Genomic DNA, 22,346 nt, shown 5'->3' on the forward strand with positions numbered 1-22,346 from the left:
CCTGGTTATTTCTAGGAACTTAATCTGAAAACATAGTTCGTGTTAACTTTTATCAATATCTCGTGCTCTTTAAGAAAAACAACGATCAATCGATTTAAGTTAACTTCTAAGTTTTATGCCTTGGTTATTTCTAGGAACTTAATTTGAAAACTTAGTTCGTGTTAACTTTTATTAATATCTCGTGCTCTTTAAGAAAAACAACGATCAATCGATTTAAGTTGGCTTCTAATATTTATGACTTGGTTCTTTCCAGGAACTTAATTTGAAAACTTAGTTCGTGTTAACTTTTATCAATATCTCGTGCTCTTTAAGAAAAACAACGATCAATCGATTTAAATTAACTTCTAAGTATTATGACCTGGTTATTTCCAGGAACTTAATTTGAATACTTTGTTCGGGTTAACTTTTATCAATATCTCGTGCTCTTTAAGAAAAACAACGATCAATCGATATAAGTTAACTTCTAAGTTTTATGACCTGGTTATTTCAAGGAACTTAATTTGAAAAATTAGTTCGTGTTAACTATTATCAATTTCTCGTGCTCTTTAAGAAAAACAACGATCAATCGATTTAAGTTAACTTCTAAGTTTTATGACCTGGTTATTTCAAGGAACTTAATTTGAAAACTTAGTTCGTGTTAACTTTTATCAATATCTCGTGCACTTTAAGAAAAATAACGATCAATCGATTTAAGTTAACTTCTAAGTTTTATGACCTGGTTATTTCTAGGAACTTAATCTGAAAACTTAGTTCGTGTTAGCTTTTATCAATATCTCGTGCTCTTTAAGAAAAAAAACGATCAATCGATTTAAGTTAACTTCTAAGTTTTATGCCTTGGTTATTTCTAGGAACTTAATTTGAAAACTTAGTTCGTGTTAACTTTTATTAATATCTCGTGCTCTTTAAGAAAAACAACGATCAATCGATTTAAGTTGGCTTCTAATATTTATGACTTGGTTCTTTCCAGGAACTTAATTTGAAAACTTAGTTCGTGTTAACTTTTATCAATATCTCGTGCTCTTTAAGAAAAACAACGATCAATCGATTTAAGTTAACTTCTATGTTTTATGACCTGGTTATTGCCAGGAACTTAATTTGAAAACTTAGTTCGTGTTAACTTTTATGAATATCTCGTGCTCTTTAAGAAAAACGACGATCAATCGATTTAAGTTAACTTCTAAGTTTTATGACCTGGTTATTTCCAGGAACTTAATTTGAAAACTTAGTTCGTGTTAACTTTTATCAATATCTCATGCACTTTAAGAAAAACAACGATCAATCGATTTAAGTTAACTTCTAAGTTTTATGACCTGGTTATTTCTAGGAACTTAATCTGAAAACATAGTTCGTGTTAACTTTTATCAATATCTCGTGCTCTTTAAGAAAAACAACGATCAATCGATTTAAGTTAACTTCTAAGTTTTATGACCTGGTTATATCAAGGAACATCATTTGAAAACTTAGTTCGTGTTAACTTTTATAAATATCTCGTGCCCATTAAGAAAAACAACGATCAATCGATTTAAGTTAACATCTATGTTTTATGACCTGGTTATTTCCAGGAACTTAATTTGAAAACTTAGTTCTTGTTAACTTTTATCAATATCTCGTGCTCTTTAAGAAAAACAACGATCAAACGATTTAAGTTAACTTCTAAGTTTTATGACCTGGTTATTTCCAGGAACTTAATTTGAAAACTTAGTTCGCGTTAACTTTTTCAATATCTCGTGCTCTTTAAGAAAAACAACGATCAATCGATTTAAGTTAACTTCTAAGTTTTATGACCTGGTTATTTCCAGGAACTTAATTTGAAAAATTAGTTCGTGTTAACTATAATCAATTTCTCGTGCTCTTTAAGAAAAACAACGATCAATCGATTTAAGTTAACTTCTAAGTTTTATGACCTGGTTATTTCCAGGAACTTAATTTGAAAAATTAGTTCGTATTAATTATTATACTTATCTCGTACTCTTTAAGAAAAACGACGATCAATCGATTTAAGTTAACTTCTAAGTTTTATGACCTGGTTATTTCCAGGAACTTAATTTGAAAACTTAGTTCGTGTTAACTTTTACCAATATCTCGTGCTCTTTAAGAAAAACAACGATCAATCGATTTAAATTAACTTCTAAGTTTTATGACCTGGTTATTTCCAGGAACTTAATTTGAATACTTAGTTCGCGTTAACTTTTATCAATATCTCGTGCTCTTTAAGAAAAACAACGATCAATCGATTTAAGTTGACATCTATGTTTTATGACCGGGTTATTTCCAGGAACTTAATTTGAAAACTTAGTTCGTGTTAACTATTATCAATATCTCGTGCTCTTTAAGAAAAACAACGATCAATCGATTTAAGTTAACTTCTAAGTTTTATGACCTGGTTATTTCCAGGAACTTAATTTGAAAACTTAGTTCGTGTTAACTTTTATCAATATCTCGTGCTCTTTAAGAAAAACAACAATCAATCGATTTAAGTTAACTTCTAAGTTTTATGACCTGGTTATTTCCAGGAACTTAATTTAAAAACTTAGTTCGTGTTAACTTTTATCAATATCTCGTGCTCTTTAAGAAAAACAACGATCAATCGATTTAAGTTAACTTCTAAGTTTTATGACCTGGTTATTTCAAGGAACTTAATTTGAAAACTTAGTTCGTGTTAACTTTTATCAATATCTCGTGCACTTTAAGAAAAACAACGATCAAACGATTTAAGTTAACTTCTAAGTTTTATGACCTGGTTATTTCCAGGAACTTAATTTGAAAACTTAGTTCGCGTTAACTTTTTCAATATCTCGTGCTCTTTAAGAAAAACAACGATCAATCGATTTAAGTTAACTTCTAAGTTTTATGACCTGGTTATTTCCAGGAACTTAATTTGAAAAATTAGTTCGTGTTAACTATAATCAATTTCTCGTGCTCTTTAAGAAAAACAACGATCAATCGATTTAAGTTAACTTCTAAGTTTTATGACCTGGTTATTTCCAGGAACTTAATTTGAAAAATTAGTTCGTATTAATTATTATACTTATCTCGTACTCTTTAAGAAAAACGACGATCAATCGATTTAAGTTAACTTCTAAGTTTTATGACCTGGTTATTTCCAGGAACTTAATTTGAAAACTTAGTTCGTGTTAACTTTTACCAATATCTCGTGCTCTTTAAGAAAAACAACGATCAATCGATTTAAATTAACTTCTAAGTTTTATGACCTGGTTATTTCCAGGAACTTAATTTGAATACTTAGTTCGCGTTAACTTTTATCAATATCTCGTGCTCTTTAAGAAAAACAACGATCAATCGATTTAAGTTGACATCTATGTTTTATGACCGGGTTATTTCCAGGAACTTAATTTGAAAACTTAGTTCGTGTTAACTATTATCAATATCTCGTGCTCTTTAAGAAAAACAACGATCAATCGATTTAAGTTAACTTCTAAGTTTTATGACCTGGTTATTTCCAGGAACTTAATTTGAAAACTTAGTTCGTGTTAACTTTTATCAATATCTCGTGCTCTTTAAGAAAAACAACAATCAATCGATTTAAGTTAACTTCTAAGTTTTATGACCTGGTTATTTCCAGGAACTTAATTTAAAAACTTAGTTCGTGTTAACTTTTATCAATATCTCGTGCTCTTTAAGAAAAACAACGATCAATCGATTTAAGTTAACTTCTAAGTTTTATGACCTGGTTATTTCAAGGAACTTAATTTGAAAACTTAGTTCGTGTTAACTTTTATCAATATCTCGTGCACTTTAAGAAAAACAACGATCAATCGATTTATGTTAACTTCTAAGTTTTATGACCTGGTTATTTCTAGGAACTTAATTTAAAAACTTAGTTCGTGTTAACTTTTATCAATATCTCGTGCTCTTTAAGAAAAACAACGATCAATCGATTTAAGTTAACTTCTAAGTTTTATGACCTGGTTATTTCAAGGAACTTAATTTGAAAAATTAGTTCGTGTTAACTATTATCAATTTCTCGTGCTCTTTAAGAAAAACAACGATCAATCGATTTAAGTTAACTTCTAAGTTTTATGACCTGGTTATTTCCAGGAACTTAATTTGAAAACTTAGTTCGTGTTAACTTTTATCAATATCTCGTGCACTTTAAGAAAAACAACGATCAATCGATTTATGTTAACTTCTAAGTTTTATGACCTGGTTATTTCTAGGAACTTAATTTGAAAACTTAGTTCGTGTTAACTTTTATCAATATCTCGTGCTCTTTAAGAAAAACAACGATCAATCGATTTAAGTTAACTTCTAAGTTTTATGCCTTGGTTATTTCTAGGAACTTAATTTGAAAACTTAGTTCGTGTTAACTTTTACCAATATCTCGTGCTCTTTAAGAAAAACAACGATCAATCGATTTAAATTAACTTCTAAGTTTTATGACCTGGTTATTTCCAGGAACTTAATTTGAATACTTAGTTCGGGTTAACTTTTATCAATATCTCGTGCTCTTTAAGAAAAACAACGATCAATCGATATAAGTTAACTTCTAAGTTTTATGACCTGGTTATTTCAAGGAACTTAATTTGAAAAATTAGTTCGTGTTAACTATTATCAATTTCTCGTGCTCTTTAAGAAAAACAACGATCAATCGATTTAAGTTAACTTCTAAGTTTTATGACCTGGTTATTTCCAGGAACTTAATTCGAAAAATTAGTTCGTATTAATTATTATACTTATCTCGTACTCTTTAAGAAAAACGACGATCAATCGATTTAAGTTAACTTCTAAGTTTTATGCCTTGGTTATTTCTAGGAACTTAATTTTGTAATGACCCACTACTCTAGACTTTTTGGACCATTAACGAAACTATACATAAAACTTACATTTTTGCGAAAATACCATAATTTATCAGAAACTTGTAGAAACAAAGTTTACTTTCATAAAATAAGTAGGATATGGGTACCCATTGTCTTTAAAACAAAAATAACTTAAAAACTAAAAAGAGTTACATAGAAAATGTGGAAAATACATTTAAAACCATAAAAACATAAACAAGACTACATCCTCGAATCGAATAACGCTCGGCCCCTTGACTCCATTCACCATCGATACACATCCTCTAAGCGTCACGAATCTTTCCACCTCTAAAGCTTATTTCCTGCACATAAACAGAAAGGAATGAGCCTAATGCCCAGCAAGGAAAAATCTAACACATAGTCATAAACATAAACATAATTTCATAATAACGTAAAGACATATCATAACACATAATTCACTTATTATAATGGCCATTATTACTTGGGGTCCCATAGACTAAACAAGCTTATACCCATGAGATTAGTGGGGTCCTACCAGCTAAATAGGCTTATGCCCACAATCTTTTTGGGGTCTTGTTAGTCAAATAGGGCATATGCCCAAGCCTACAACATACACATCAATAACATATTCATAACATATGAAAACATAACACATAAAATAGCATAAACATAAACATATAGATTCTAGCCTATTTTCCTTACCAAAGTTACCGGGATATAATGGACTGAGTTGGGACTTTTGGAACACTCCTAAAACCATAATGAACAAGAGTGAGTTGAAAGAAGGAAAGAGATGAAATGAAAGAGAATAGGAAGACTAAACCATTAAAAGAAAATATGCTTACCACAACTTAAGTGCTTAAGAACTTGGATTCCCTAACCAAAATAAGAATGAGGTTAGGAAATTGAGTAGAAGACTAAGAGAAAGGAAACATAATACAGAAAGGAACTAGAGTTTTGGTTACCTCAAAGATTTGCAAGATCAATCTAACCTCCACCGAAATACTATAGAACTCACTTCCCAAAGTGTTTGATAAGCTTATGATGTTTAAGCTTATAGTTTTTCCCCAAACCAGGTGTTTACACTCTCACACTCACTTAACACTAGCAGCTTCTGAACTTAGAGCAAATGGTGAATAATGGCTGGGTACTAGGTCCTATTTATAGAGTTTGGAGATGAAAAGATCTTGATTTTACTTGAATAAAAATAATGGCTTTTTAGGTGAAAATCATTTGAATAATCGTTCAGCAGAGGCTGAAGACTCGCTCAAAAGATGCTGGACTTATGAAGAAGTTTGAATGGCTGAAAGGAAAAGAATTCAAAAACAATTGAACATATGCTGAAGGAGGCGATATATCGCCCCCTATAGGCGATATATCGCCTGGGCCAGTATGCCCGAGGCGACCGTGCATCGATTCGTGTTTTTCGTATCTTCGTGCTGCGATATATCGCCCCCTATATCTGCGATATATCGGCACACGCTGAATATTTAAACACAAAATTACACATTTTTAGCTAAGTTTGAATGGAGTAAACAACCTTGACTAAGCCCTCAACGTACTCAAAGCTGCTGACTGACCCTGTAACATTCAAACTTTACTCCTTATTAGATTTAATCCCCAAAAATACTTAATCCTTAATCACCATTCATAACATGTGTTTAAAATCCTATTGGTTGATGTCTAAACCTTATAATATAATAAATATAATCCTTAATATCAGTCACTTTAAACAAACCTTAGGTTATACTTAATATTCTTAAACTATAGATTAAACTTAGAAAATCTATAAGTACTACTATGAGTGTCCAAATAATTCCCGGTCTGAACCAAAAATCCATAGAAACAAAGATAATGCTATAAATATGTAACGACCCACTAATCTAGACTATTTGGACCATTAACGAATCTATACATAAAACTTACATTTTTGCGGAAATACCATACTTTTATTGAAAACTTATGGAAACAAAGGTTACTTTCATAAAATAAGTAGGATATGGGTACCCATTGTCTTTAAAACAAAAATAACTTAAAAACTAAAAAGAGTTACATAGAAAATGCGGAAAGTACATTTAAAACCATAAAAAAACATAAACAAGACTACATCCTCGAATCGAATAACGCTCGGCCCCTTGACTCCATTCACCATCGATACACATCCTCTAAGCGTCACGAATCTTTCCGCCTCTAAAGCTTATTTCCTGCACATAAACAGAAAGGAATGAGCCTAATGCCCAGCAAGGAAAATCTAACACATAGTCATAAACATAAACATAATGTCATAATAACGTAAAGACATATCATAACACATAATACACTTATTATAATGGCCATTATACTTGGGGTCCCATAGACTAAACAAGCATATGCCCATGGGATTAGTGGGGTCCTACTAGCTAAGTAGGTCATATGCCCATAACCCATTTGGGGTCTTGTTAGTCATATGGGTCATATGCCCAAGCCTACAAACATACACATATACATATCATAACACTTTTAATAACATAAACATATAGATAACATAAGCACATAACATATTAATTCTAGCCTATTTTCCTTACCAAAGTTACCGGGATAAAATGGACTGAGTTAGGACTTTTGGAACACTCCTAAAACCACAATGAACAAGGGTGAGTCTAAAGAAAGGAGATGAAATGAAAGAGTATAGGAAGACTAAACCATTAAACGAAAATATGCTTACCACCACTTAAGTGCTTAAGAACTTGGATTCCCTAACCAAAAATAAGAATAAGGTTAGGGGACTGAGTAGAAGGTTTTGAGAAAAGAAATAACATAGAATACAGAAAGGACTAGAGTTTTGGGTTTACCTCAAAGATTGCAAGATCAATCTAACATCCACCGAAATACTATAGCACTCACTCACTTCCCAAGTGTTTGATAAGCTTATGATGTTTAAGCTTATAGTTTTTCCCCAAACCAAGTGTTTACACTCTCTCACTCACTTAACACTAGCAGCCTCTGAACTTAGAGCAAATGGTGAATAATGGCTGGGTACTAGGTCCTATTTATAGAGTTTGGGAATGAAAATATCTTGATTTTACTTGAATAAAAATAATGGCTTTTTAGGTGAAAATCATTTGAATAATCGTTCAGCAGAGGCTGAAGACTCGTTCAGAAGATGCTGGACTGTTGAAGGAGTTTGAATGGCTGAAGGGAAAAGAATTCAAATGAATTTGAAAACATGCTGGTGGAGGCGATATATCGCCCCCTATAGGCGATATATCGCCTGGACCTTTGTTCCCGAGGCGACCGTGCATTGGTTCGTGTTTTCCGTATCTACGTGCTGCGACATATCGCCCCCTATAGCTGCGATATATCGGCATACGCAGAATATTTAAACACGAGTTTACACATTTTTAGCTAAGTTTGAATGGACTAAACAGCCTTGACTAAGCCCTCAACGTGCTCAAAGCTGCTGACTGACCCTATACATTCAAACTTTTACCCTTATTTAATTTAATCCTCAAAAATACTTAATCCTTAATTACCATTCAAAACATGTGCTTAAAATCCTATTGGTTGATGTCTAAACCTTATAATATACTAATATAATCCTTAATATCAGTCACATTAATCAAACCTTAGGTTATACTTAATATTCTTAAACTATAGGTTAAACTTAGAAAATCTATAAGTACTACTATGAGTGTCCAAATAACTCCCGGTCTGAAACAAAAATCCAAAGTAACAATGATAACACTAAACATACTATAATACTACTAAACAATTAGTTAAGTAAAGTTCTTGGACTCTACAAAATACTATCATACTACTATCTATCTTAGCTAAGTAAAGTTCTTGGACTCTACAAATTTGAAAACTTAGTTCGTGTTAACTTTTATCAATATCTCGTGCTCTTTAAGAAAAACAACGATCAATCGATTTAAGTTGACTTCTAATATTTATGACTTGGTTCTTTCCAGGAACTTAATTTGAAAACTTAGTTCGTGTTAACTTTTATCAATATCTCGTGCTCTTTAAGAAAAACAACGATCAATCGATTTAAGTTAACTTCTAAGTTTTATGACCTGGTTAATTCCAGGAACTTAATTTGAAAACTTAGTTCGCGTAAACTTTTATCAATATCTCGTGCTCTTTAAGAAAAACAACGATCAATCGATTTAAGTTAACTTCTAAGTTTTATGACCTGGTTATTTCTAGGAACTTAATTTGAAAACTTAGTTTGTGTTAACTTTTATCAATATCTCGTGCTCTTTAAGAAAAACAACGATCAATCGATTTAAGTTAACTTCTAAGTTTTATGACCTGGTTATTTCCAGGAACTTAATTTGAAAAATTAGTTCGTGTTAAATTTTATCAATATCTCGTGCTCTTTAAGAAAAACAACGATCGATCGATTTAAGTTAACTTCTAAGTTTTATGACCTGGTTATTTCCAGGAACTTAATTTGAAAACTTAGTTCGTGTTAACTTTTATCAATATCTCGTGCACTTTAAGAAAAACAACGATCAATCGATTTATGTTAACTTCTATGTTTTATGACCTGGTTATTTCTAGGAACTTAATTTGAAAACTTAGTTCGTGTTAACTTTTATCAATATCTCGTGCTCTTTAAGAAAAACAACGATCAATCGATTTAAGTTAACTTCTAAGTTTTATGCCTTGGTTATTTCTAGGAACTTAATTTGAAAACTTAGTTCGTGTTAACTTTTATCAATATCTCGTGCTCTTTAAGAAAAACAACGATCAATCGATTTAAGTTGACTTCTAATATTTATGACTTGGTTCTTTCCAGGAACTTAATTTGAAAACTTAGTTCGTGTTAACTTTTATCAATATCTCGTGCTCTTTAAGAAAAACAACGATCAATCGATTTATGTTAACTTCTATGTTTTATGACCTGGTTATTTCTAGGAACTTAATTTGAAAACTTAGTTCGTGTTAACTTTTATCAATATCTCGTGCTCTTTAAGAAAAACAACGATCAATCGATTTAAGTTAACTTCTAAGTTTTATGCCTTGGTTATTTCTAGGAACTTAATTTGAAAACTTAGTTCGTGTTAACTTTTATCAATATCTCGTGCTCTTTAAGAAAAACAACGATCAATCGATTTAAGTTAACTTCTAAGTTTTATGACCTGGTTATTTCCAGGAACTTAATTTGAAAACTTAGTTCGTGTTAACTTTTATCAATATCTCGTGCTCTTTAAGAAAAACGACGATCAATCGATTTAAGTTAACTTCTAAGTTTTATGACCTGGTTATTTCCAAGAACTTAATTTGAAAACTTAGTTCGTGTTAACTTTTACCAATATCTCGTGCTCTTTAAGAAAAACAACGATCAATCGATTTAAGTTAACTTCTAAGTTTTATGCCTTGGTAATTTCCAGGAACTTAATTTGAAAACTTAGTTCGTGTTAACTTTTATGAATGTCTCGTGCTCTTTAAGAAAAACGACGATCAATCGATTTAAGTTGACTTCTAATATTTATGACTTGGTTCTTTCCAGGAACTTAATTTGAAAACTTAGTTCGTGTTAACTTTTATCAATATCTCGTGCTCTTAAAGAAAAACAACGATCAATCGATTTAAGTTAACTTCTAAGTTTTATGACCTGGTTATTTCCAGGAACTTAATTTGAATACTTAGTTCGTGTTAACTATTATCAATATCTCGTGCTCTTTAAGAAAAACGACGATCAATCGATTTAAGTTAACTTCTAAGTATTATGACCTGGTTATTTCCAGGAACTTAATTTGAAAACTTTGTTCGTGTTAACTTTTACCAATATCTCGTGCTCTTTAAGAAAAACAACGATCAATCGATTTAAATTAACTTCTAAGTTTTATGACCTGGTTATTTCCAGAAACTTAATTTGAAAACTTAGTTCGTGTTAACTATTATCAATATCTCGTGCTCTTTAAGAAAAACAACGATCAATCGATTTAAGTTAACTTCTAAGTTTTATGACCTGGTTATTTCCAGGAACTTAATTTGAAAACTTAGTTCGTGTTAACTTTTATGAATGTCTCGTGCTCTTTAAGAAATACAACGATCAATCGATTTAAGTTAACTTCTAAGTTTTATGACCTGGTTATTTCTAGGAACTTAATTTGAAAACTTAATTCGTGTTAACTTTTATCAATATCTCGTGCTCTTTAAGAAAAACGACGATCATTCGATTTAAGTTAACTTCTATGTTTTATGACCTGGTTATTTCTAGGAACTTAGTTTGAAAACTTAATTCGTGTTAACTTTTATCAATATCTCGTGCTCTTTAAGAAAAACAACGATCATTCGATTTAAGTTAACTTCTAAGTTTTATGACCTGGTTATTTCCAGGGACTTAATTTGAAAACTTAGTTAGTGTTAACTTTTATCAATATCTCGTGCTCTTTAAGAAAAACAACGATCAATCGATTTAAGTTAACTTCTAAGTTTTATGACCTGGTTATTTCTAGGAACTTAATTTGAAAACTTAGTTTGTGTTAACTTTTATCAATATCTCGTGCTCTTTAAGAAAAACAACGATCAATCGATTTAAGTTAACTTCTAAGTTTTATGACCTGGTTATTTCCAGGAACTTAATTTGAAAACTTAGTTCGTGTTAACTATTATCAATATCTCGTGCTCTTTAAGAAAAACAACGATCAATCGATTTAAGTTAACTTCTAAGTTTTATGACCTGGTTATTTCCAGGTACTTAATTTGAAAAATTAGTTCGTGTTAAATTTTATCAATATCTCGTGCTCTTTAAGAAAAACAACGATCGATCGATTTAAGTTAACTTCTAAGTTTTATGACCTGGTTATTTCCAGGAACTTAATTTGAAAACTTAGTTCGTGTTAACTTTTATCAATATCTCGTGCACTTTAAGAAAAACAACGATCAATCGATTTATGTTAACTTCTATGTTTTATGACCTGGTTATTTCTAGGAACTTAATTTGAAAACTTAGTTCGTGTTAACTTTTATCAATATCTCGTGCTCTTTAAGAAAAACAACGATCAATCGATTTAAGTTAACTTCTAAGTTTTATGACCTGGTTATTTCCAGGAACTTAATTTGAAAACTTAGTTCGTGTTAACTTTTACCAATATCTCGTGCTCTTTAAGAAAAACAACGATCAATCGATTTAAGTTAACTTCTAAGTTTTATGCCTTGGTAATTTCCAGGAACTTAATTTGAAAACTTAGTTCGTGTTAACTTTTATGAATGTCTCGTGCTCTTTAAGAAAAACGACGATCAATCGATTTAAGTTGACTTCTAATATTTATGACTTGGTTCTTTCCAGGAACTTAATTTGAAAACTTAGTTCCTGTTAACTTTTATCAATATCTCGTGCTCTTTAAGGAAAACAACGATCAATCGATTTAAGTTAACTTCTAAGTTTTATGACCTGGTTATTTCCAGGAACTTAATTTGAAAACTTAGTTCGTGTTAACTTTTATCAATATCTCGTGCTCTTTAAGAAAAACGACGATCAATCGATTTAAGTTAACTTCTAAGTTTTATGACCTGGTTATTTCCAGGAACTTAATTTGAAAACTTAGTTCGTGTTAACTTTTACCAATATCTCGTGCTCTTTAAGAAAAACGACGATCAATCGATTTAAGTTAACTTCTAAGTTTTATGACCTGGTTATTTCCAGGAACTTAATTTGAAAACTTAGTTCGTGTTAACTTTTACCAATATCTCGTGCTCTTTAAGAAAAACAACGATCAATCGATTTAAGTTAACTTCTAAGTTTTATGCCTTGGTAATTTCCAGGAACTTAATTTGAAAACTTAGTTCGTGTTAACTTTTATGAATGTCTCGTGCTCTTTAAGAAAAACGACGATCAATCGATTTAAGTTGACTTCTAATATTTATGACGTGGTTCTTTCCAGGAACTTAATTTGAAAACTTAGTTCCTGTTAACTTTTATCAATATCTCGTGCTCTTTAAGGAAAACAACGATCAATCGATTTAAGTTAACTTCTAAGATTTATGACCTGGTTATTTCCAGGAACTTAATTTGAAAACTTAGTTCGTGTTAACTTTTACCAATATCTCGTGCTCTTTAAGAAAAACAACGATCAATCGATTTAAGTTAACTTCTAAGTTTTATGCCTTGGTAATTTCCAGGAACTTAATTTGAAAACTTAGTTCGTGTTAACTTTTATGAATGTCTCGTGCTCTTTAAGAAAAACGACGATCAATCGATTTAAGTTGACTTCTAATATTTATGACTTGGTTCTTTCCAGGAACTTAATTTGAAAACTTAGTTCCTGTTAACTTTTATCAATATCTCGTGCCCTTTAAGAAAAACAACGATCAATCGATTTAAGTTAACTTCTAAGTTTTATGACCTGGTTATTTCCAGGAACTTAATTTGAAAACTTAGTTCGTGTTAACTATTATCAATATCTCGTGCTCTTTAAGAAAAACGACGATCAATCGATTTAAGTTAACTTCTAAGTATTATGACCTGGTTATTTCCAGGAACTTAATTTGAAAACTTTGTTCGTGTTAACTTTTATCAATATCTCGTGCTCTTTAAGAAAAACAACGATCAATCGATTTAAGTTAACTTCTAAGTTTTATGACCTGGTTATTTCCAGGAACTTAATTTGAAAACTTAGTTCGTGTTAACTTTTATCAATATCTCGTGCTCTTTAAGAAAAACGACGATCAATCGATTTAAGTTAACTTCTAAGTTTTATGACCTGGATATTTCCAGGAACTTAATTTGAAAACTTAGTTCGTGTTAACTTTTACCAATATCTCGTGCTCTTTAAGAAAAACAACGATCAATCGATTTAAGTTAACTTCTAAGTTTTATGCCTTGGTAATTTCCAGGAACTTAATTTGAAAACTTAGTTCGTGTTAACTTATATCAATATCTCGTGCTCTTTAAGAAAAACAACGATCATTCGATTTAAGTTAACTTCTAAGTTTTATGACCTGGTTATTTCTAGGAACTTAATTTGAAAACTTAATTCGTGTTAACTTTTATCAATATCTCGTGCTCTTTAAGAAAAACAACGATCATTCGATTTAAGTTAACTTCTAAGTTTTATGACCTGGTTATTTCCAGGGACTTAATTTGAAAACTTAGTTAGTGTTAACTTTTATCAATATCTCGTGCTCTTTAAGAAAAACAACGATCAATCGATTTAAGTTAACTTCTAAGTTTTATGACCTGGTTATTTCTAGGAACTTAATTTGAAAACTTAGTTTGTGTTAACTTTTATCAATATCTCGTGCTCTTTAAGAAAAACAACGATCAATCGATTTAAGTTAACTTCTAAGTTTTATGACCTGGTTATTTCCATGAACTTAATTTGAAAACTTAGTTCGTGTTAACTATTATCAATATCTCGTGCTCTTTAAGAAAAACAACGATCAATCGATTTAAGTTAACTTCTAAGTTTTATGACCTGGTTATTTCCAGGAACTTAATTTGAAAAATTAGTTCGTGTTAAATTTTATCAATATCTCGTGCTCTTTAAGAAAAACAACGATCAATCGATTTAAGTTAACTTCTAAGTTTTATGCCTTGGTTATTTCTAGGAACTTAATTTGAAAACTTAGTTCGTGTTAACTTTTATCAATATCTCGTGCTCTTTAAGAAAAACAACGATCAATCGATTTAAGTTGACTTCTAATATTTATGACTTGGTTCTTTCCAGGAACTTAATTTGAAAACTTAGTTCGTGTTAACTTTTATCAATATCTCGTGCTCTTTAAGAAAAACAACGATCAATCGATTTAAGTTAACTTCTAAGTTTTATGACCTAGTTATTTCCAGGAACTTAATTTGAAAACTTAGTTCGTGTTAACTTTTATCAATATCTCGTGCTCTTTAAGAAAAACGACGATCAATCGATTTAAGTTAACTTCTAAGTTTTATGACCTGGTTATTTCCAGGAACTTAATTTGAAAACTTAGTTCGTGTTAACTTTTACCAATATCTCGTGCTCTTTAAGAAAAACAACGATCAATCGATTTAAGTTAACTTCTAAGTTTTATGCCTTGGTAATTTCCAGGAACTTAATTTGAAAACTTAGTTCGTGTTAACTTTTATGAATGTCTCGTGCTCTTTAAGAAAAACGACGATCAATCGATTTAAGTTGACTTCTAATATTTATGACTTGGTTCTTTCCAGGAACTTAATTTGAAAACTTAGTTCCTGTTAACTTTTATCAATATCTCGTGCTCTTTAAGAAAAACAACGATCAATCGATTTAAGTTAACTTCTAAGTTTTATGACCTGGTTATTTCCAGGAACTTAATTTGAAAACTTAGTTCGTGTTAACTTTTATCAATATCTCGTGCTCTTTAAGAAAAACGACGATCAATCGATTTAAGTTAACTTCTAAGTTTTATGACCTGGATATTTCCAGGAACTTAATTTGAAAACTTAGTTCGTGTTAACTTTTACCAATATCTCGTGCTCTTTAAGAAAAACAACGATCAATCGATTTAAGTTAACTTCTAAGTTTTATGCCTTGGTAATTTCCAGGAACTTAATTTGAAAACTTAGTTCGTGTTAACTTTTATGAATGTCTCGTGCTCTTTAAGAAAAACGACGATCAATCGATTTAAGTTGACTTCTAATATTTATGACTTGGTTCTTTCCAGGAACTTAATTTGAAAACTTAGTTCCTGTTAACTTTTATCAATATCTCGTGCTCTTTAAGAAAAACAACGATCAATCGATTTAAGTTAACTTCTAAGTTTTATGACCTGGTTATTTCCAGGAACTTAATTTGAAAACTTAGTTCGTGTTAACTATTATCAATATCTCGTGCTCTTTAAGAAAAACGACGATCAATCGATTTAAGTTAACTTCTAAGTATTATGACCTGGTTATTTCCAGGAACTTAATTTGAAAACTTTGTTCGTGTTAACTTTTATCAATATCTCGTGCTCTTTAAGAAAAACAACGATCAATCGATTTAAGTTAACTTCTAAGTTTTATGACCTGGTTATTTCCAGGAACTTAATTTGAAAACTTAGTTCGTGTTAACTTTTATCAATATCTCGTGCTCTTTAAGAAAAACGACGATCAATCGATTTAAGTTAACTTCTAAGTTTTATGACCTGGATATTTCCAGGAACTTAATTTGAAAACTTAGTTCGTGTTAACTTTTACCAATATCTCGTGCTCTTTAAGAAAAACAACGATCAATCGATTTAAGTTAACTTCTAAGTTTTATGCCTTGGTAATTTCCAGGAACTTAATTTGAAAACTTAGTTCGTGTTAACTTTTATCAATATCTCGTGCTCTTTAAGAAAAACAACGATCATTCGATTTAAGTTAACTTCTAAGTTTTATGACCTGGTTATTTCTAGGAACTTAATTTGAAAACTTAATTCGTGTTAACTTTTATCAATATCTCGTGCTCTTTAAGAAAAACAACGATCATTCGATTTAAGTTAACTTCTAAGTTTTATGACCTGGTTATTTCCAGGGACTTAATTTGAAAACTTAGTTAGTGTTAACTTTTATCAATATCTCGTGCTCTTTAAGAAAAACAACGATCAATCGATTTAAGTTAACTTCTAAGTTTTATGACCTGGTTATTTCTAGGAACTTAATTTGAAAACTTAGTTTGTGTTAACTTTTATCAATATCTCGTGCTCTTTAAGAAAAACAACGATCAATCGATTTAAGTTAACTTCTAAGTTTTATGACCTGGTTATTTCCATGAACTTAATTTGAAAACTTAGTTCGTGTTAACTATTATCAATATCTCGTGCTCTTTAAGAAAAACAACGATCAATCGATTTAAGTTAACTTCTAAGTTTTATGACCTGGTTATTTCCAGGAACTTAATTTGAAAAATTAGTTCGTGTTAAATTTTATCAATATCTCGTGCTCTTTAAGAAAAACAACGATCGATCGATATAAGTTAACTTCTAAGTTTTATGACCTGGTTATTTCCAGGAACTTAATTTGAAAACTTAGTTCGTGTTAACTTTTATCAATATCTCGTGCACTTTAAGAAAAACAACGATCAATCGATTTATGTTAACTTCTATGTTTTATGACCTGGTTATTTCTAGGAACTTAATTTGAAAACTTAGTTCGTGTTAACTTTTATCAATATCTCGTGCTCTTTAAGAAAAACAACGATCAATCGATTTAAGTTAACTTCTAAGTTTTATGCCTTGGTTATTTCTAGGAACTTAATTTGAAAACTTAGTTCGTGTTAACTTTTATCAATATCTCGTGCTCTTTAAGAAAAACAACGATCAATCGATTTAAGTTGACTTCTAATATTTATGAGTTGGTTCTTTCCAGGAACTTAATTTGAAAACTTAGTTCGTGTTAACTTTTATCAATATCTCGTGCTCTTTAAGAAAAACAACGATCAATCGATTTAAGTTAACTTCTAAGTTTTATGACCTGGTTATTTCCAGGAACTTAATTTGAAAACTTAGTTCGTGTTAACTTTTCTCAATATCTCGTGCTCTTTAAGAAAAACGACGATCAATCGATTTAAGTTAACTTCTAAGTTTTATGACCTGGATATTTCCAGGAACTTAATTTGAAAACTTAGTTCGTGTTAACTTTTACCAATATCTCGTGCTCTTTAAGAAAAACAACGATCAATCGATTTAAGTTAACTTCTAAGTTTTATGCCTTGGTAATTTCCAGGAACTTAATTTGAAAACTTAGTTCGTGTTAACTTTTATGAATGTCTCGTGCTCTTTAAGAAAAACGACGATCAATCGATTTAAGTTGACTTCTAATATTTATGACTTGGTTCTTTCCAGGAACTTAATTTGAAAACTTAGTTCCTGTTAACTTTTATCAATATCTCGTGCTCTTTAAGAAAAACAACGATCAATCGATTTAAGTTAACTTCTAAGTTTTATGACCTGGTTATTTCCAGGAACTTAATTTGAAAACTTAGTTCGTGTTAACTATTATCAATATCTCGTGCTCTTTAAGAAAAACGACGATCAATCGATTTAAGTTAACTTCTAAGTATTATGACCTGGTTATTTCCAGGAACTTAATTTGAAAACTTTGTTCGTGTTAACTTTTATGAATATCTCGTGCTCATTAAGAAAAACGACGATCAATCGATTTAAGTTAACTTCTAAGTTTTATGACCTGGTTATTTCCAGGAACTTAATTTGAAAACTTAGTTCGTGTTAACTTTTTCCAATATCTCGTGCTCTTTAAGAAAAACAACGATCAATCGATTTAAGTTAACTTCTAAGTTTTATGCCTTGGTAATTTCCACGAACTTAATTTGAAAACTTAGTTCGTGTTAACTTTTATGAATGTCTCGTGCTCTTTAAGAAAAACGACGATCAATCGATTTAAGTTGACTTCTAATATTTATGACCTGGTTATTTCCAGGAACTTAATTTGAAAACTTAGTTCGTGTTAACTATTATCAATATCTCGTGCTCTTTAAGAAAAACGACGATCAATCGATTTAAGTTAACTTCTAAGTATTATGACCTGGTTATTTCCAGGAACTTAATTTGAAAACTTTGTTCGTGTTAACTTTTATCAATATCTCGTGCTGTTTAAGAAAAACAACGATCAATCGATTTAAGTTAACTTCTAAGTTTTATGACCTGGTTATTTCCAGGAACTTAATTTGAAAACTTAGTTCGTGTTAACTTTTATCAATATCTCGTGCTCTTTAAGAAAAACGACGATCAATCGATTTAAGTTAACTTCTAAGTTTTATGACCTGGATATTTCCAGGAACTTAATTTGAAAACTTAGTTCGTGTTAACTTTTACCAATATCTCGTGCTCTTTAAGAAAAACAACGATCAATCGATTTAAGTTAACTTCTAAGTTTTATGCCTTGGTAATTTCCAGGAACTTAATTTGAAAACTTAGTTCGTGTTAACTTTTATCAATATCTCGTGCTCTTTAAGAAAAACAACGATCATTCGATTTAAGTTAACTTCTAAGTTTTATGACCTGGTTATTTCTAGGAACTTAATTTGAAAACTTAATTCGTGTTAACTTTTATCAATATCTCGTGCTCTTTAAGAAAAACAACGATCATTCGATTTAAGTTAACTTCTAAGTTTTATGACCTGGTTATTTCCAGGGACTTAATTTGAAAACTTAGTTAGTGTTAACTTTTATCAATATCTCGTGCTCTTTAAGAAAAACAACGATCAATCGATTTAAGTTAACTTCTATGTTTTATGACCTGGTTATTTCTAGGAACTTAATTTGAAAACTTAGTTTGTGTTAACTTTTATCAATATCTCGTGCTCTTTAAGAAAAACAACGATCAATCGATTTAAGTTAACTTCTAAGTTTTATGACCTGGTTATTTCCATGAACTTAATTTGAAAACTTAGTTCGTGTTAACTATTATCAATATCTCGTGCTCTTTAAGAAAAACAACGATCAATCGATTTAAGTTAACTTCTAAGTTTTATGACCTGGTTATTTCCAGGAACTTAATTTGAAAAATTAGTTCGTGTTAAATTTTATCAATATCTCGTGCTCTTTAAGAAAAACAACGATCGATCGATATAAGTTAACTTCTAAGTTTTATGACCTGGTTATTTCCAGGAACTTAATTTGAAAACTTAGTTCGTGTTAACTTTTATCAATATCTCGTGCACTTTAAGAAAAACAACGATCAATCGATTTATGTTAACTTCTATGTTTTATGACCTGGTTATTTCTAGGAACTTAATTTGAAAACTTAGTTCGTGTTAACTTTTATCAATATCTCGTGCTCTTTAAGAAAAACAACGATCAATCGATTTAAGTTAACTTCTAAGTTTTATGCCTTGGTTATTTCTAGGAACTTAATTTGAAAACTTAGTTCGTGTTAACTTTTATCAATATCTCGTGCTCTTTAAGAAAAACAACGATCAATCGATTTAAGTTGACTTCTAATATTTATGACTTGGTTCTTTCCAGGAACTTAATTTGAAAACTTAGTTCGTGTTAACTTTTATCAATATCTCGTGCTCTTTAAGAAAAACAACGATCAATCGATTTAAGTTAACTTCTAAGTTTTATGACCTGGTTATTTCCAGGAACTTAATTTGAAAACTTAGTTCGTGTTAACTTTTCTCAATATCTCGTGCTCTTTAAGAAAAACGACGATCAATCGATTTAAGTTAACTTCTAAGTTTTATGACCTGGATATTTCCAGGAACTTAATTTGAAAACTTAGTTCGTGTTAACTTTTACCAATATCTCGTGCTCTTTAAGAAAAACAACGATCAATCGATTTAAGTTAACTTCTAAGTTTTATGCCTTGGTAATTTCCAGGAACTTAATTTGAAAACTTAGTTCGTGTTAACTTTTATGAATGTCTCGTGCTCTTTAAGAAAAACGACGATCAATCGATTTAAGTTGACTTCTAATATTTATGACTTGGTTCTTTCCAGGAACTTAATTTGAAAACTTAGTTCCTGTTAACTTTTATCAATATCTCGTGCTCTTTAAGAAAAACAACGATCAATCGATTTAAGTTAACTTCTAAGTTTTATGACCTGGTTATTTCCAGGAACTTAATTTGAAAACTTAGTTCGTGTTAACTATTATCAATATCTCGTGCTCTTTAAGAAAAACGACGATCAATCGATTTAAGTTAACTTCTAAGTATTATGACCTGGTTATTTCCAGGAACTTAATTTGAAAACTTTGTTCGTGTTAACTTTTATGAATATCTCGTGCTCATTAAGAAAAACGACGATCAATCGATTTAAGTTAACTTCTAAGTTTTATGACCTGGTTATTTCCAGGAACTTAATTTGAAAACTTAGTTCGTGTTAACTTTTTCCAATATCTCGTGCTCTTTAAGAAAAACAACGATCAATCGATTTAAGTTAACTTCTAAGTTTTATGCCTTGGTAATTTCCACGAACTTAATTTGAAAACTTAGTTCGTGTTAACTTTTATGAATGTCTCGTGCTCTTTAAGAAAAACGACGATCAATCGATTTAAGTTGACTTCTAATATTTATGACTTGGTTCTTTCCAGGAACTTAATTTGAAAACTTAGTTCGTGTTAACTTTTATCAATATCTCGTGCTCTTTAAGAAAAACAACGATCATTCGATTTAAGTTAACTTCTAAGTTTTATGACCTGGTTATTTCTAGGAACTTAATTTGAAAACTTAATTCGTGTTAACTTTTATCAATATCTCGTGCTCTTTAAGAAAAACAACGATCATTCGATTTAAGTTAACTTCTAAGTTTTATGACCTGGTTATTTCCAGGGACTTAATTTGAAAACTTAGTTCGTGTTAACTTTTATCAATATCTCGTGCTCTTTAAGAAAAACAACGATCAATCGATTTAAGTTAACTTCTAAGTATTATGACCTGGTTATTTCTAGGAACTTAATTTGAAAACTTACTTCGTGTTAACTTTTATCATTATCTCGTGCTCTTTAAGAAAAACAACGATCAATCGATTTAAGTTAACATCTATGTTTTATGACCTGGTTATTTCCAGGAACTTAATTTGAAAACTTTGTTCGTGTTAACGTTTATCAATATCTCGTGCTCTTTAAGAAAAATAACGATCAATCTATTTAAGTTAACTTCTATGTTTTATGACCTGGTTATTTCGAGGAACTTAATTTGAAAACTTAGTTCGTGTTAACTATTATCAATATCTCGTGCCCATTAAGAAAAACAACGATCAATCGATTTAAGTTAACTTCTAAGTTTTATGACCTGGTTATTTCCAGGAACTTAATTTGAAAACCTAGTTCGTGTTAACTTTTATCAATATCTCGTGCCCTTTCAGAAAAACAACGATCAATCGATTTAAGTTAACTTCTAAGTTTTATGACCTGGTTATATCTAGGAACATCATTTGAAAACTTAGTTCGTGTTAACTTTTATCAATATCTCGTGCTCTTTAAGAAAAACAACGATCAATCGATTTAAGTTAACTTCTAAGTTTTATGCCCTGGTTATTTCTTGGAACATAATTTGAAAACTTAGTTCGTGTTAACTTTTATGAATATCTCGTGCTCTTTAAAAAAACAACGATCAATCGATTTAAGTTGACTTCTAAGTATTATGAATTGGTTATTTCCAGGAACTTAATTTGAAAACAAAGTTCGTGTTAACTTTAATCAATATCTCGTGCTCTTTAAGAAAAACAACGATCAATCGATTTAAGTTAACTTCTATGTTTTATGACCTGGTTAATTCCAGGAACTTAATTTGAAAACTTAGTTCGTGTTAACTTTTATCAATATCTCGTGCATTTTAAGAAAAACAACGATCAATCGATTTATGTTAACTTCTAAGTTTTATGACCTGGTTATTTCTAGGAACTTAATTTGAAAACTTAGTTCGTGTTAACTTTTATCAATATCTCGTGCTCTTTAAGAAAAACAACGATCAATCGATTTAAGTTAACTTCTAAGTTTTATGCCTTGGTTATTTCTAGGAACTTAATTTGAAAACTTAGTTCGTGTTAACTTTTATCAATATCTCGTGCTCTTTAAGAAAAACAACGATCAATCGATTTAAGTTGACTTCTAATATTTATGACTTGGTTCTTTCCAGGAACTTAATTTGAAAACTTAGTTCGTGTTAACTTTTATCAATATCTCGTGCTCTTT

The sequence above is a fragment of the Humulus lupulus genome, chromosome 3 (assembly GCF_963169125.1).
Source record: "Humulus lupulus chromosome 3, drHumLupu1.1, whole genome shotgun sequence".
Lineage (NCBI taxonomy): Eukaryota > Viridiplantae > Streptophyta > Magnoliopsida > Rosales > Cannabaceae > Humulus > Humulus lupulus.